The 17809-nt window shown below is 33.9% G+C and overlaps 1 protein-coding gene across 5 annotated transcripts in view; it reads left to right on the top strand.

The window, feature by feature from the left end:
- The first annotated feature begins 9669 nt into the window (after positions 1-9669).
- The window catches only part of LOC128208800 (TNF receptor-associated factor 3-like), a 66523-nt gene continuing 58383 nt past the window's right edge, over positions 9670-17809 (top strand). Inside the window, exons 1-2 of one of the 5 annotated variants that reach the window (XM_052912403.1) lie at positions 9670-9820; positions 16071-16225. The gene's annotated coding sequence lies outside the window, so the exon portion shown is untranslated. Of the gene's footprint in view, positions 9886-13657; positions 16226-17809 lie in introns of those variants that run through there. The other 4 variants (XM_052912406.1, XM_052912402.1, XM_052912407.1 and 1 more) reach the window with 4 other exon arrangements.

Below are 17809 nucleotides of genomic sequence, written 5' to 3'. Positions count from 1 at the left end.
CGATGTATCATTGTCTTCCCATATTACGATGTATCATTGTCTTCCCATATTACGATGTATCATTGTCTTCCAATATTACGATGTATCATTGTCTTCCCATATTACGATGTATCATTGTCTTCCCATATTACGATGTATGATTGTCTTCCCATATTACGATGTATCATTGTCTTCCCATATTACGATGTATGATTGTCTTCCTGTTGTGTCATAGCCTTTCTTGTGTCTTAAAATTTTCATTCTTCTATTACATGTGACTTGAGTGTAGACAAAAATGTTAATTTCTATTTCAAAACATGAAACATTTCTTTTCAATATCTTAAAAATACTTCTTTTCATTTCTTCTCTTTAGACTTAAACAATTCTGTCATTTTGGCTATTACCAATACCAACAATGCAAATATTGATAGTGTAGTATGTATGTTCTGTATAAATGTTCTAAAGTATGTATGTTCAACAGATTATAATATGATTATTTTTCAATCACTGTTTTCTAAGTCATTACTCTGTGTCCACATACTTTTAAACTACTATTTATGTGATTTATTTTTTATGTTTGGACTTGACGAGCATATTTATTTCAGAATCATGGTTTTCTTTTTTCACACTTTGCACATTTCTTTAAACAGCTTTCTTGTTCCCTTATGCATGCCTATAAATCTTCCACGCCACACAACAAGGAAAATTTCATTATTAATTTTAAGCTCATGATTAACCAACTTCATTTAGTTTATATTAAATGTATTTTTTAATTGTGCTTAAATCTGTTACATAAGCAAGTTTTTATGTGCTATGTTTTTCAGTTAGAAACTTTGTGACACTTCATTACAACGGTCAATTTGTTTCGCAGATTATTATTCAAAGGTGTACGTTGTTTTAAGCAGATATCCCAATTTAGATTTTTTGGATAAACCTTTGGTGCTGCTCTTGTTTAAAGTCAACATTTCATCAAAGTACTTCAAAATCACAACGTATCGAATTTTACCCAGACTTTACCAAATCATTTTGGCATATTTAACATTTCAGCTATCATATCAGCCACTCCAAAAGAAAACCACCACTGCAAAAAGAACATAAAAATGTTTACATATATATCAACATGTTTCCGAACTTAAACTTAAGTCTTGGGTTACTGACTGATTAATCAACGCGTTGGTGTGATAAAAGTTTATTCGTAGCGTATGGTTCTTGAATGATGAAATTAATAATATAATGCTGTACTTATCTTAACTCAGTCGGCAGACGGGAAAGTTTGGTAAACGCTTGTAGCATCCCATACGGGCATTTGTGGTGTTGGTCGCTCAGTCTTAACAAAGTGATCTTTGAAATGTCCAACATCTGTATACAATGTACATATGATAAATAATTCAATTGCACCCTTACACGTTTATTCTGGAAACTTTGATGTAAAGGAAGCTTTGCATAAAACTTACCTTTCCGGCTGCCCGTTCATTTTATGGATAGTGCAAATGAGACGAGTTTTCAAATGAATCACTGTTATGATATGAATACGAGCACTTTGATTTTGCAACTTTAAGAACAAGTCGCTTTGACTTTGTTTAAAAGTTTGAGATTTGCCAAACGGTATATTCATTTAATTACTCGTATTTATACAATAAACGGGCATGTTGCTTGATGTTTTGTAATGAATTGGAGATGCGCACACTTTTTTGTTTTCCGGCAAGCGCTGTGGTAGGCGCACATGCTTCTCACCAAGTTGAACAGGGTTCGTTCGATTGCTGGCCTAAAGCGCGTGTGAATTTGGTTGTTGATCACCAAGCGGGACAAGTTGGTTTTCGCAGGGGTCTCCAGTTTCCCACAGAACACAAATCCACACTCTCGAGCAACATAGTACGAAATTCCGTTAGGGCCATCGCCTGTGAATGTGTTAAGCTGAAACGCGATACTCGATAGAACGATGATTAAACGCGAACTCACGAAACTACGGTAACGAAAACGAGACAGTACGATGATTAAAACACGACAGTACGATAACGGAAACGCGATAATACGACAATACGATGATGATAATACGATCTACTATCCTGTTTTCACCACCGTACTATCGCGTTTTCACCATCGTGATGTCGTGATATCGCGTTTTCGATTTTGCAGTATATCGTACTGTCGCGTTATAATGATCGTACTGTCGCGCTTTCATTATCGTACCTTCGTTAGATCATTATCATACTGTCGCGTTATCATTATCGTACTGTTACATTATCACTATCGTACTGTCAAATTATCATTATCGTACTGTCGCGTTATCATAATCGTACTGTTGCGTTATCATAATCGTACTGTCGTGTTATCATTATCGTACCGTCGCGTTATCATAATCGTACTGTCGCGTTATCATAATCGTACTGTTGCGTTATCATAATCGTACTGTCGTGTTATCATTATCGTACCGTCGCGTTATCATAATCGTACTGTCGCGTTGTCATAATCGTACTGTCGCGTTATCATTATCGTACTGTCGCGTTATCATCATATTTAAACTTTAATTTCAAATCGTTCACTGAAAATTTATTTATGGTTGTTCGTGTTTTTGCATTTACTTTTGTTAAATAAATTAAATAATCCTTCATAATATTCCCACATGCGTATTTACTACAAATGGAGATGTAACACTTTTTTTTCCTGGGCAGTGACCATTGTTACCAAGATTTTTTCTTGTCTTTTAAAAAAAACATACCAGGTTTACAGGCCTACAGAAAAGTAGGTAGAAATGGACCAGGAAGAGTTTGTCAGTGGGTCGAAAAGGATGAGGCTGAAATTGTAACTAGGTCAAAATCACCTAAATTATGTGTGCATCCGGGCAACCGTGTGCAAAATAGCAGTTGCATGGTTTTCTACTTTTCTGCAAAATGTCATCTGTGCAGTGAGCCCAAACTGACAAATAATCAGTAACTTGATGTCGGTTGCAGAACTTTTGTTGAATCAAAACGCTGAATGCACTGGTGAATGCGTTAAAAAATGGCCATTGCATTTTCATTTAGGGCAGGTTTTTAATGTGTGCACTTTCCGCATGCATAGTCCACGTCTGTGCTGCGCATCTTCATTATAAAACGGAAACAGTACCCGCAAAGAAATAAAGAAAAGCGTATTTCAAGTTAAAAATGTTTTATTTCAATATTCACAATTTTTTTTTCACAATTTTAGTAATAAGTGTTTTATAGGCAATTAAAATTGGCTTAATAAGTATGTTTCAAGTAGAACAAACGTTCACATTGAATAAAGAAATATGAACTAAACAAATCTCATTCTCCGCATATATAGTAATATAGGCTTTGAAAAAATCATTATCCGTTGATCATTCTTTTAGAATTAATTTTGGATATATATTTCTGAATGATAGACGTTGTTGGCACAACAGTACATGCATAACTTTTTTGCAATTTCTTTAAACTTATTACTTTATTACCAAGGGAATAAATGAATAAGGTACCATCACAGGGGTTTGGTTTAATTTGTGTTTTATAACTAATTAAAAACATTTTCTAATGATAAATACATTTTTTAAATTGTACAGATTTTACCCTAAATGCGATTTTACAAAACATAATCTATCTTATGCATAATCATCAATGTACTTTTGCGAGTTGAAAGGTAACCCTTACATTATAGTTTATCTAATCCAAGATTTTAGAAATGTTCTAGCACTGGTGAAACTTTAATAAGGACGTGTAAACAATAAAACACTTAATTTCAACTTTAATTTTAACAAAAGACTAAACACCAGGTTTGTTTGCCCTTATATACCAAATGAGAATGTTCCAGTACATACTACAAAAATCTACAATAACTTTTTAGCAAATTATGTTATAATATAGATATATATATATATATATCTCGCATCTGTGTTCATGTCCCTATCCTCACAGACCGCCTCCACCACCCAGTAAGCTACCCCTACCTGCAACAGAGGCTTATCGTCAAAAATCCAAGCGTATCTTCTTGAGTACTTTAAGTACACACAGCAGCAGCCAGTGACTGTGAAATAGTCGAACAAGGTTTTCCAGAGATTCGTCATGAGTTACTTGACGCATTTCGAAAGTATTTCCAGTTTCGTGAGGATCTCTACGCAATCGATAGGTGTTGTTGTACAAAGAGCGTATCGTGATACTACCGGTCATTGAAAGAAGGCCCAACACCCCTGTATGTAGCTTGACGAGCCTACACAGTCGACCCGGCGCTGTCAGTCCAACATTTTAAGATATCATTGGAAATCTACACAGACATAGGAATATGAACAAAGCCGTTAAGTGTGTTTAAAAAATAATATAGAGAAGTAGGTTTATTTCATATCCAATAAGCCATACTGCCCATGAAGACAAACAAAATATTTACAAATATTTACAATGGAACATACAAATACATGATTATGAGAAGGCACACAATCCTGACTTTAACGCTTAGCTGAGGTGGGTAAGAAAGATATGTGATTAAACGAAAACCATCGCTTGATTTTGGAACTATAGGGGAAGTTCTAAAATTTGACATTGGGGGTATTTTAAAGGGGCCGTCGATGCGTAGCATATATTATTTTTTAAATTATGTCCGCGAGTACTATGGGGTGTGACCCGGTAAAATTAAGTTTCTAGACTGAATGGCAATACGCGGCCCGGCGTAATTCAACTTTAAACCGTATATAAATCAACTGAAAAATGAACTGGAATCAGTAATATTTTGGTAGCGTGACAGAGACTGTTTAAGGGTGGGTATAACGAGTGGAGAATGTGCTAGGTCCCAGATGTCGCCTGAATGACGGTTGTTCGGGGGTTGCGCGGCCGGAAGAACCGGGGAGAAGTGAACCGTTGTGGACCCCGGTAGACAGCGGACCTTGGCTGGCTCTGGGCACAAGGACATGACCTGAAAGGGTGAGCGTTCTGACATATAAGAAGCAGTTCTTAAGGTATTCATATATTTTAATAAATCTTGTTTTTTTTCCAGCCTTTATGCAAGTGTACATCCTATATAAAACAGTCACATTTTCATTTGATTACACATTTTAGCCTAGAATAGGAAAACAGGGTTTAATGTCATTTTGCTTAAAATTCAATGCTTACGGTAGATAAGAAACTTGCCTTAACTAGTAAATTTAAATGTAAAGTAACGCTATTAATACAACCATTATACATTTATAATAAAATAACTTTAGGAGTTCTTTTAAATAAATTGTCAGCAGGAAACTTATACCTATGTAAAGGACTAGGTCTTATAAAATATTTTATTATATAATGTACCTGTATTAGAACTGTTTAGACTGTACAATGAATAACTTATTGATTCATGAATAAGCTGTAAATGTAAGTTAATTATTATGAAGCATAGTATGTTGCACTACACATGAACCTCAGATTCTTCATTTTTGATATCAAGAAGTCATTGTGTTGATTATTTGCAAATCAATTCATTTAATGAACAACACCATTTTTTAGAATGTAACATACTTCTTTGCAGATGACCTCACTCAAAGAAGCCTTTGAATAATCAAGTGGGCCATACCCCATTCTTTTCAAAGTCAAAGTTGTTGCCTGGGGAAACGTGGTATATGACAGGAGCCAATTCAGTGATGGAAATTATATCATCTTGGCAACTATCTACGATAACACTAAATTCAGCAAGTTAAAAGTTCGGTGCTCTTGACCACATAGAGACATAAGTCTAAGGATTGAGGACATATATTCCCCATTCTAAAAACAACCCTCCAAACTCTTTGTAACAGCTGACTGTTTGATGTGCCTGAACAGCACATGCACCCTTAAGAGGCCATGTGTTCATCCTTTGAAGCTGCCAACCTCCCCACCCAGGTGGCTCTTCAGTCATAACTCTTGAGTCGGACAAGCAAAACTCACACTAATACTTCATGCGAAACAAAGTGCTGTGAGGCCGGGAGACTTTTCCTGATGTTGTGCTTTACTGATGTCGTTGTCATTGCCAATGAAAACAATCCATATCGACTACCACACGAGACACAATATACAGATATACAGATAGTTTAAGCTTGACCCCCTTGTCAAAACATTTCACTTAGAATTATGTGCACACATTGCCAGATAAATAGAAAAACTAGGTTAGTGCCGTGGATGGTGAAAGTATATCTGGCAAGGCGGAGGAATTTATCGGGTGAGCCGAAGGCGAACACGATAAATTCCGCAGCCGAGCCAGAAAAACTTTTTACATCCACGGCACTAACCAATTATTCTACATATCCTGTTACTTCGTTTATTAAAACACTATCAATTACCTTAAAATTATCAAGTATCTTTACAAATAAAGGGGACAAATGTTTTCCCTGTTGACGTCGGCACACTCGGTATCCATATTTAAATGCGCCCCTAAAAATAGTTCTCAAAACTGTTCATTTTTTAAATACGTTTATAGTCAAAATAATTGCATTTTAATACGTCAATATCAATTCAAAACATAAAAAGCTTTTAAAGTGCATAAACTTGGATCAGTCACCAAACATTGTCTTATATTGTAACAATTAATCCGCAAGTCATAGACTAAACAGGTCAAGGTTCAAGATCACGAGTGTTTACAAACATTCGCCACATGTTCAATGGATTTCATTCATTTTGATATTAAAGAATAAAGTGTTGGATGTTCAAAACTGCACCTGCAAAGAGAAAATTAATTTCTGTTGTAAGTGAGATTTTGATATTTACCACAGAAATGGAATTGAATATCGTTGAATGTTGCACATTTTTCAGCTTTGCGGGTGGGGAAGGTGAACATGACTTTTGTACATGATGTAAATTTTCTGGCCGATTTTCTTTGCCAGTGTCTTTATCCTGCAGGGTGATGGGAATTTATGGGCGAGTGATTGACATTTCAGAACAGAAAAGAAGTCCGTTTTCGCGGTCACATGACCACCTGACTGTAGATAAACATAACGTGGTCTACTATCCTAATAAACTAAAATTTACACTACATAGTTACATGATAGGCCTATTGACGTATTCAAGGTAATTAATGTTTTGATAGTGTATATGAACAGTTAAATAAATCTAAGCTCCCCTTGCAAAAGAGACTGAGAAAGCATCGAGGTTATCGAGGCTAGGAGGATGAGATGGTGGAGTTTCTGTCGGCTGATGACACAATTCTGACGGTCACCATAAAACTGATTTGGCTTCCTTGTCCTAGCTTGACAAATGTTGATAAACTGACGGCAGAAGAAAGTGTTTAACATAAAATCTGTACCCTATGGCAACAATGATATTTAGTTGCGATAATTTTACTCAGTCTTGATGTTGCCATACTTTCATTTTTGTTGCCATGCTAGTGTCCAATAACTAATAGAGAATGCAGTCGCCATTGTTTTATTTATACATACCACTGTATCGTTTATGCTTAATAATAAAACAGGCAGTCAAGGTCTGATTTGCTACAGCATTACTTTACTATAAGCCTGTTGGCATTTATTAGTTTGACCTTTCAACTGGCTGTTTGTAAATTCTTCATGAATATTCTTTTCCTAAAAAATCTGAATGACGGCTGTTATGAAAACATTCCATTTCACGAGTGCCTAGAAATAACATTTGAATTAATAATCAATAGAAATAACAATACATGTACATTTTTTTCAACTTCTTGAAAACATATTCCAAGGATTCTTCAACAGTTATGAAATTACTTCAGACAATCATTTTGATAGTTTACAGCCAAAATCTAGATGAAATAAATAGGATTTTCCAAAGTATTGTGCACGTTTTTCCTGTAAATAAATGATACTTTACAACATTATTTCTACAAACTGAAAATATTCACTATTCAGTGTGTTATCGATTTATCTCTACAAATCATTATAGATATACTTCTGATGTGAGCTTAAGTTTCACTGTGTGTATGCATTGTTGTTTTATGTTAAATACTTATTATTAACATTTTCTAACCACTTTCACTACTTGCATGTGCTTTCTGCGAAAATGTTATTGTGCATTTAATCCCTCGTACATAATTACTCCACTCATGATTCAGTACTGATGCGTATTTTTGTCTGTTCAATGTCAAATATAACTCAACAGATTGTACTGATGTGAATACTTTCACGTGTCAAGTCATTAATGCTATGTGATGATTCTCAGCTTCATCTTTCATTCAGGAATTGCAATACTTAAATTTCTTTGCAACCCACTGACATATTTATGCTATAATATGTATGATTGTTTTGATTGTTTTGTACTGTTACTGCTAGAACAGGCAGTACTATTAATTAACCCAATATCCTATACATAAACATTTTGCCAAAATAGTTCTTCATAGATAAATATTGCATAACACTGGTCAATTCTAATGATAAATCATTTTTAGCTTGTTTTTTCTTCCAAAATATCATCCATCCTGTGATAGCCTTTATTGCACCCATTATGTCTCCAAACTTTACATTATCTTTAAAAACCAGTTCTGACTATTAAAGTACACAAGGTACTAGAAATTAAAAAAATAGTCATTTTCAGTTGTGCTCTTTTCCAATCTGGAATATAAAACAGAAAAGTAACGTGCTTCTTTCCAATCCAGGGTGCTCAATTTCGTACTTATAGACTGAACTTAATCTTATTAACGCTGGTAGAATTGATACTTATCAAGAAATGTGGATGCATCTTTTGCAATTGTAAATTGGGCTCAGTTTCAGACCCCTTTTAGATCAAGTAATAAATAATGGACTATAACTTGAATTTACCAGTTAAAAAAGCTGTTTTTGGACTTTGCATGTGTATAATTATACTTTGTTTTACTTTGTCAATGTTGTTTTACGAATTGAAATGCTCTGTGATTGTAAAGGCATTGTTCTGGCACAGGTGTGGTTGACTGTTATTTAGGTAATTTTAAACCATATCACTTATTAAACCTCATTTGTATACATTACTGTTTTCAGCAGACACAGATGCACACTGTTATACAATTTTAACTGCACTAGCTAATACAATTAAAATATTATTTCCAAATTATTTCACTAATTGATGTTTATAATTATAACTGAAATGTGAAAATTCCGTAATTGCTTTAATCACACATAAGTTTACATTCAACTTTCATTTATATTCACTTTCATTTCCGCAATGGCAAAAACAACTGGTCTATTATAGACTATAATCTTAATTTAGTATTTGATTGTCATGAACATGAAACCCACTTTACGCATTTTTATAATAGTGTTATTAGAAAAAAACATATATAACTCAAAATCAATGTTTTAATGACATTATGTATTACATTCTTCAATTAAAATTCTCTGGAAATCTTTAACAACTTTTTTAACGAAATTTATATCCATTTGAACTTTCATGTTTTTATTGTTTCATTCTTACCAAAGACAAACATACATTTCTTATCATACCCTTTACGTATTGGCTGTTGTCCCAAAACATTGGTATACAACTTAAAAACAACAACATTTAACCTATTCAACTGATTGTTTTCTATTAACAGGCAAAACACCTATATATTAAACAATGGACATGCTTCTAACATATCCCTTTCCCCTACGAAACAAACAGACAAGTAATTTTGTATGGTCCACTTCACCATCTTTCTAGCACATAACTTATAATATTCCATCATTACTGCTGCCAGCTTTAAGCAGTACCGTCCCTCAGCTCTTTTAGTGCTTTGATTTATATACATCTTGAACTTATCTGAACATATCACATCTATCAATATTCTTTCTTCCCACTCTCTTCCGTATCCATGCGTGTGTGTGATTATTTTCTCGTGGATGGATACAGCCGCAAAATTCTACTTTCTATTTCAATGTAAAAATATCCATATATCTGTGCTGTCAATTGTGCATTGGAGGCAAACGCTTAAGGTAGGAATTTCAGTCATTTCAGTGTGATTGTACATATGCTTTGTCTACGAATCATTTTTATACAGGTACGTTTTGTTAGCTATTTTTAATGTGTTTTGTTTAAAATGACATGTACGATAGCATTAGGAAAGTGATTTATGCCAGTCTCAGACAAGTACAAGTTTGAAGTAAAAAATTGCGTCTAATTGTAGCTGTCAACATCAGATATATCAGTCTCTACTCTAGGAAGATGTCATTATCATTTTTGAAACAAAAGAATGTCAAGAAACGTGTGTCAAGAGAATCGTATCGTTTTCTTTTTCCTGCCATAACTTAATTCATGTTTTCTGATTAAGACAAAAATTCACATGGAATAAACATAATTCATTTTTCATGATGCACGAATATGTCCACATTTCAATATATGTATTTATATATTTATTAAAAGGATGCTGAACACTAACTTAATTAAAAAATGCAAAGTTTGCGCCTAGTTTCAGATACATGTAATAATTATTTTGAATTTGGTGTTGCATAATTATGTTTAACTAGTAACTCATGTCCCTGTGAACCTTTTTAAATATTGCTCATATCCATATTGACATCATAATTTATTAATTACCTCCGTACCGAATGCCTTTCAATCATCACCGTCACTGAACAAAAAAACCCATGAAAATGGCTTAACTGGAATCAAAGACCAGTTTTCTCCCACCTCAGATAAAACAAGTACCCGTATGGAACGCCTTTTTATTGTCTTCACACAATTATCTCCCTTGTTGAAGACCGTCGACTGTGGCATCATGGAAACCTTGTCTTGTGGCGATAATTAGAATGCTGATTAATTATTTCTCGCTTCAAGTGGCACAATAATAAAGTTTTCACGCTGCGTTTAAGTTCCAGCGAAAAAATACATTTTAACTTTATTCTGTTTAACTGAGGTGGGAGAAAAGGCATCTACCATAGCAGCTCGTGTAAGATAGTTTCATCCCAACCCTCGCGCAGGGTGCTCTGCGGAAACTTGGTAAACCTCGTTTCCACAAAAAACCTACGCTCGGGTTTGTATGAACCTATTTTACACTCTCTGCCATGGAATAAACTTATAATCTACGATAGCATTAAGACAGATAAGAAAGACAGATAAGAAAAAGATTTATTTCATACATTGTCATAATAAAGCGGAAATAAATATCAAAATGATCACAATCTTTAAAGCATCAATAGAGCAGCAATTGACACATCTAAAACATATCAAATGTCTTTGTTTTCTATCATTCGCCGAATTACAAGAAGCGTTTGGCGCATACCCAGTTTTTATCTTAAAACCTCACTAGATAACATGGCACTGACACTGACTGGTAAATCCCATAGCTAAGCCAGATACACTTTATCCATCCATTGTACTAATCCAATATTCTATTTTAGCTGTTACTTTGTTAAAAAACACACACACGATAAATTACCGTTAGATTTAAAAGTAACTTTAAAAATCCGGAGACAGCTGTTATTCCCTATTTACCTCGGCACACTACCCATTCAAAAATATAGTTCTCAAAACTGTTCGAATTTATTCTATCTATCTATCTCTGTTTAATGTCAACTCCTCATCCGTGTGTTACTGACATGATCAATTCCGAACTGAAAAACTTTCAAAAGTACATAAACCTGTAACAGTCATCAAAACATTATCTGATTATGTAAGAATTATTCTGCAAGTCACAGGTCACGGTTTAAGAGCATGAGTGTAAACACATTCGCCACCTGTTCAATTTATTTAATTCATTATAGGTTATGTTAAAATAAATGCTAAGTATAGGAGGAGGTCCAGGATGCTCTCTCTATATTTAAGATTGAGAAAGCTACTTCAGATTGATCTTTTGTTTTAGTCTGAGTAATGCACATAATGTTTAGTTGTTATACTTTAAATTCAGTATAATACCTGCACTCAGAAAGAAAAAAAACCCATAAATATCTCCGAGATTAAATATGTTTTTTGCTGGACCAGAACTTAACTGTCTTCCGGCCTGATGAATTACAGATATCTTAAAAAATAACGTTAGAGCTTGAAAAATGCCGACTGAACGTTGAAATTATGCATCATATAGCATTGTAAATAATACTGACCAGGATAAAAATTTAAACGACCCTCTTCGGTTAATGTGGAGAAATGTTGGGAAACCAGCCACATTACTTATGATTCACCTTTGTTATTGCGTGTAACAGTAAATGGTTGGTGGAAAACCAACAAGGCAATAATTAAGTGCGTGATACATGCCTACTTATTCAGCAACTGCCGGTATTAATAGCTAAGCTAAATTATTATTGTTATTTCAAAGTTCAGCGGGTTTTGTCAAGCTCTATCTACTCAAAATCAAATCTGTGGAAGCGTTACCATAGTTCGTTAAAGTTTCCGCCCTTCCAAACACGTTCATTTGTAGTAACGTGTAATGTAATGTACTTGTAATGTACATTGTGCCGAAAATATTACGTTTAGGTCGACATTCTCATAATTTTCTTTTCGGTGAAGTACATAAAAGTAATAATATTATACAGGCAGTATCTTTAGTATCATTTCAATAAATACTTATGCATACAATACAAACATGATACAAAGGGCAGACCAGCGCATTAATGAAAAATAATATATAAACAATATACATGTACATGTAAAACTGCGATCGCTCGAGGACGCCAGGCACTGAGCTAAACCCTCGAGTGATCCGATGATTCAAAGTTTGAAGTCGTCGCTTCTATTGTTTACATCGGCTATAAAAAGAAACATTTGAATATGACTGTGCATATTATGGCCTTACTCAAATTTTGCAAAATCAAGAATGTCTAATTGGCACATCTTGTCTTTCTCAAGTCAAGTCAAACGCGTTTATTCACTCATGATGTAATGTATGGCAAATTAGGTATATACAATATACATATATGTCATGGCGGCAGATACATGTTTATATTTAGAATGTGATACCCAACATGGGTATCAGAGAGTCATGAATTTGACTTGGAAGCTAACTTACTATATATTATTGTATGTTAATGAAATTTCTAACAAATAGCCACTTGTAAAATTAAGTACTTTATTTTCTAATAAATAAACTAGCATTCATCTGTACCATACTACGTATCCTCATACACATATACATACGTATATGTCTTCGAGTAAATCGCAATACAAATAGGCTATACAATTAGTTCATGTTAATTAGTACAATAAAATTAAACAGAAAAGTACAAACATACAATTTTTCTGTAATTAACATATCAGTATAGCTGCAACTGACTCAGTATTTACAACCATCCAACTACATAATCTTTGAAAAATAGTAATTACAAATCTATACAAACTCGTCTGCGTTTGCTTGTTGCTTGAATTTATGATGTTTTCTTTCTTAAATGTATTGAGGTTTCTATAGAAGCATGGTTTTAGAAACTGATAAAGCTCGGTACTTAAACGGTTATATTCACAGTGTGTGTATACCACGTGATGAATTACGTCATATCGGAAGGCCACAATTTGCTTAAAATAAAGACTTTAATCAAAGATAACTTTTCCTTTACTACACCATTTTAAATAAAACAAAGGGCAGTCTATGCCTCTTAAATAGCCCCGCCTTCGTTTTATTACCGAAGTTTGATAAGGTGATTCTTTCATCAAACACTTCGACAAACCTGTTAACAAAATGATGTTTTGACATTGCTCCTTCAGACGGCCGTATTGTGAAAAGGTTTGTCGAAGTATTTTAAGAAACTAAACTCTCAATCAAACTCTGGTAAAAGACCGAAGGTGGGGCCCCGTAAGCGGCGTTGACTGCGCTATGTTTCATTTAAAATGGTGAAGAAAAAGTGAAGTTATCCTTGTTTAAAGTCTTCCGGCGTAGCATTTATGACGCAATTTATCAGTGGTATACACACACTGATTGGGATTACTTCTGAGGGGGTGGGGTCAAGGTCATATTCACTTTATCTAAAATAGACAAATGGTTTTCGCCAAAATATTAAGTAAGAATTGATGGATAGTTATGAAAATTGGTGCGTAGATGGCTTATGTGAAAAGCTAGCTTGGAAATTATTTTGAAAGGGTCGGGATCAAGGTCGCCGTTAGTGAAATAGAATAATAGTGAATAGAAAAATGGTTTCCGCCCAATTACTTTAGCTTGAATTGATCGATAGTAATAAAGGTAGGTGTCTAGGTAGTCAATGTGAAGAGATATATTTGAACTTTAGCCTTTGAGGAGGTTTGGTCGAGGTCAAGGTAACTGTTACTGCAAATAGAAAAAAAACGGTTTTAGCCCAATAAATTAAGTAAGAATTGATGGATTGTAATGAAAGATAATGTGTAGGTAGCCTATGTCAAGAACAAGCTTTGGAATTCTTTTGAGGGGGTCGGCGTGAAGGTCAAAGTCACTGTTACTAAAATCGAAAAAAAAAAGTTTCCGCCCAATAGCTTAATTTTAAATAAATCGATAGTAATAAAAGTAGGTGAGTAGGTGGTTTATATGAAGGTTACTGTTACTATAAATAGTAAAAAAAGGTTTTAGCCCAATAAATTTAGTAAGAAAAAAAGGGTCGTTTTAGCCCATCAAATTAAATAAGAATGGATGGATTGTAATGAAGTATGGCGAGTCGGAAGCTTATGCGAAGAGCTATCTATGGATTGCTTTGTGGGGGTTGGGGTCAAAGTCAAGGTCACTGCTACTAAAATAGGAAAACAGTTTTCACCCAATAACGTAAGTAAGGATCGATGAATAGTAATGAAAGTTGAAATGCAGGTAGCGCTTGTTAAGAGCTAGCTTGGGGTTGCTTTTGAGTGGTCAGAGTCAATATCAAGGTCAAGGTCACTGTAACTTTTAATAGAAAAATGGTTTCCACCCAATAACTTCAGTAAGAATTGATGGCCAGTAATGAAAGTAATTGCGTGTTGTGTTGCCCATAATGATCATACCACAAGAACAACATATGATTTGTGAACAGATTACAAAATATTAGCCTTTCTTTTATGCTTTTCGATGAAATATGGAGTTTTATCAGTGAAATAACAACAGTGAAAAGATCAATTTGATATTTCCATTGCGAAATAAGGAGTGAAAATATCATTTTTCAGAACTACTTTTAAAATACACTGCAGTTACTTCCCCTTGGCTTAACTAGACACGTCACTTTGATCCAAATAGAAATAAAAATAATGATTTAAAATTCAATAAATGTTGCATAAGTTTAAATTAAGATATATTTGGAAATAAACAATTTACCGTTTATTAGAAATATGGTAATCCTGTTTTCATGATGTTTGAAGCTGAATGTTCGAACATTTGCTTTCAAACAAAACAGACGGAAACAACTGCTCGAACAAAAAATTTAAAGTTGATGTTAAGTCACCTTTCAAATATCTTTTGGAACTTTTTATCGTTGTAATACGCAATACGAACGTCCCTGAAAATTTTAAAGTGCTTTCGCTGTTTTATGAAAAATAAATGCAAAAGTTCATTGTCCATGAAATGTTTATACTTAGAAACGCGTGAATAATTAACTTTATAAAAAATATCCGAGAACTTTTTCCCAACAAACTGTAAATAGAAAACTAACACGATGGTAACGGGAGTGGTGTCTTATGGTGTGGATGAAACTGGAGTATCCGGAGAACACTCACTTTACCAGCACAGTCCTTAAAATTATTTCCGGATCGGGGCATCAGTATCTGAGAAAATAGCAAAAATAAATCTACTGTAGATATACAAGCAAAAAAAGCCACTTCCAATATCGACAATGTTTTGGAACTGCATTTTATACATCGACTTGTTTTTTTCTATTAATTGGGTTGAACATTTTCGTTTTACGAATGTCGGAGAATGGCGACATTCTTTTTACAACAAGGACTAAGTTGCAGCATAACGTAAACAAGCACAGGAACGAAGTATGAGAAGATACACACGGTGAAGTAACTAATAATTGAGCACTCAAAGAAGTAAGATTTTGATGTTTTGAACTCGATGTAATATTTCATTCGAAGTTATCTTTCCTGGGCTTACGTAAATCAAAACGAACCAGAAGTTGCTTTAAAAACGATATACAAGTAATGTCAACTTAACAGCTAGCATATTTAACAGTTGACCGGTATGGCAAATAGGCATTTCAGATATAAACGACGACGAATGGTCGGATTCCAAGTAGTTTCCGTTGTTAGTGTGACACACTTCTAATTTGAGTTTAAGCTCAAGAAAACACAAATTTAAGTTAACAAGTTGGTTCTTTTTTACTTCCATAGATCGCTGTGCTATGTGTCAGAGTTCCAGTAATCGTATTCTCAGACGACTTGCTGTTCGCTTCATATAATATTTTCTCTACGGATGACCCACTTATCCTGCGAATCCTTCTGAAGGTTGCGTTTATATGCCCATGATTTGGAGGAGCCATTAATTGGTAAGTGGTCAAAAGGATAAGCTTCTCTCCTTTGTAAAATAATATACTATTTTCAATTATTTTAATACAGCAGTCATTTAAATTGTCATGAAACTATTTCCAAATTCTAAAACTTCAATATTTTGGAATTTATTTTAAAAGTTGTGTTCAAATATTATGTCATTTCTGGCATGATGGATATAGAAATACTACAGTGACATGGAATTGTGAAAATAAAATTGTTTACATAGATGAATAATGTCTTCTCGACATATTTGAAGTTTTAATACACCACTTCAAAAACAATAATTCAATGCTTTGCATATTAAGTGTTCTCACCCATATTTTATATAGGGTAAAGTGATGAAACACAACGCTTCCATACTTTTCGAAATTTGAAACTCTTAATACCCAAGAACCAAATGAAGAACACAAAAGAAAAAAACCCCACACAATTGTTTATGAAACACATCATTTTTTTTTTACGTATAACAGGAATAAAACATAACCCATCTTATTAATTAATAAAATACACCAAAACCCTGACGTGGAAGACCGTGTTTTAACACTTACCTTATATAAGTTTTACTTGTTAAATGCACATTTTTATTTATATACTAAGCCGACGTCTTATACAGCCAACAAAATGTTATCATAATACCATGGCATCTACAGTGAAAAGCATAATAGCCAAATAACATACCAAAGTCCATGTTTAAGGGCACAAGGCTAATAATGTATAATTTTAATTAACACATTTATTGTGCTTGTACATTCAAAATATTAGCAAAAATACAAACATGTCATACATTTAATTAGCACAAGATAACATTAGAATCGTATTTAGATCATTTGTGTTGGCAGTGTCACCGGTACCGTTGCCGGCACTTAGCTGGCGATTCTTGCTACTGAGCGAAAACTGTTCGTTTTAATAGTGCCGGAGTTTTAGCTTATATACCAGTACGCAGTGACAGATCTCGCAATATATTGACAGCATAAGAACACATATAAATTATGTTGAAATCATCATCGAATGCTTCATCGATTGAAAAAGAGACTTCTGTCCAGTAAAATGTAAGTCTTCCTATATCGGGCATTGTTTTTTTTTTTAGAAAGCTCGTATTTACCGTTTAACCAATATATGTAGTTTATAAGTGTGAAATACCAGACGTAATTCGAAATTTTTCATACGCAGTTCTTTATCAATGATACAGTTACAGTTTACAAATTAAAATTCGATAAAACTTATCAGTGACATGTAAAATCATAATGTCCTTCACTGAATATAATGAATGTTTAGCTCAACATTGTTACATATTACTGGCAAATTTACATGCTATTAACAGCAGGGAGAAGTATTTAAAATATGATTTTATGATTTTTATGATAATCATTTTATTTTAGGGTCCAGGATAGAAATGCATTTACAGAAGCGTATTATTGCGTAATTGAAAATGGGGTCACCAATGACACCAATGTCTATAGAAACTTGTATTTTTTATCGAAAAATGGTCGAGGATTTCCGAATGGGGCAAGACGAGATTGTCGTCGATATCGATGGCAGCAAAAGATACGGAAACACCAAAACAAGTAAAGAGACAACCA

This window comes from Mya arenaria, chromosome 11 (assembly GCF_026914265.1).
Source record: "Mya arenaria isolate MELC-2E11 chromosome 11, ASM2691426v1".
NCBI classification, from domain to species: Eukaryota; Metazoa; Mollusca; class Bivalvia; order Myida; family Myidae; genus Mya; species Mya arenaria.
Note: the sequence above shows the minus strand (reverse complement) of the source record. Positions and strands in the feature narration are given on the sequence as shown.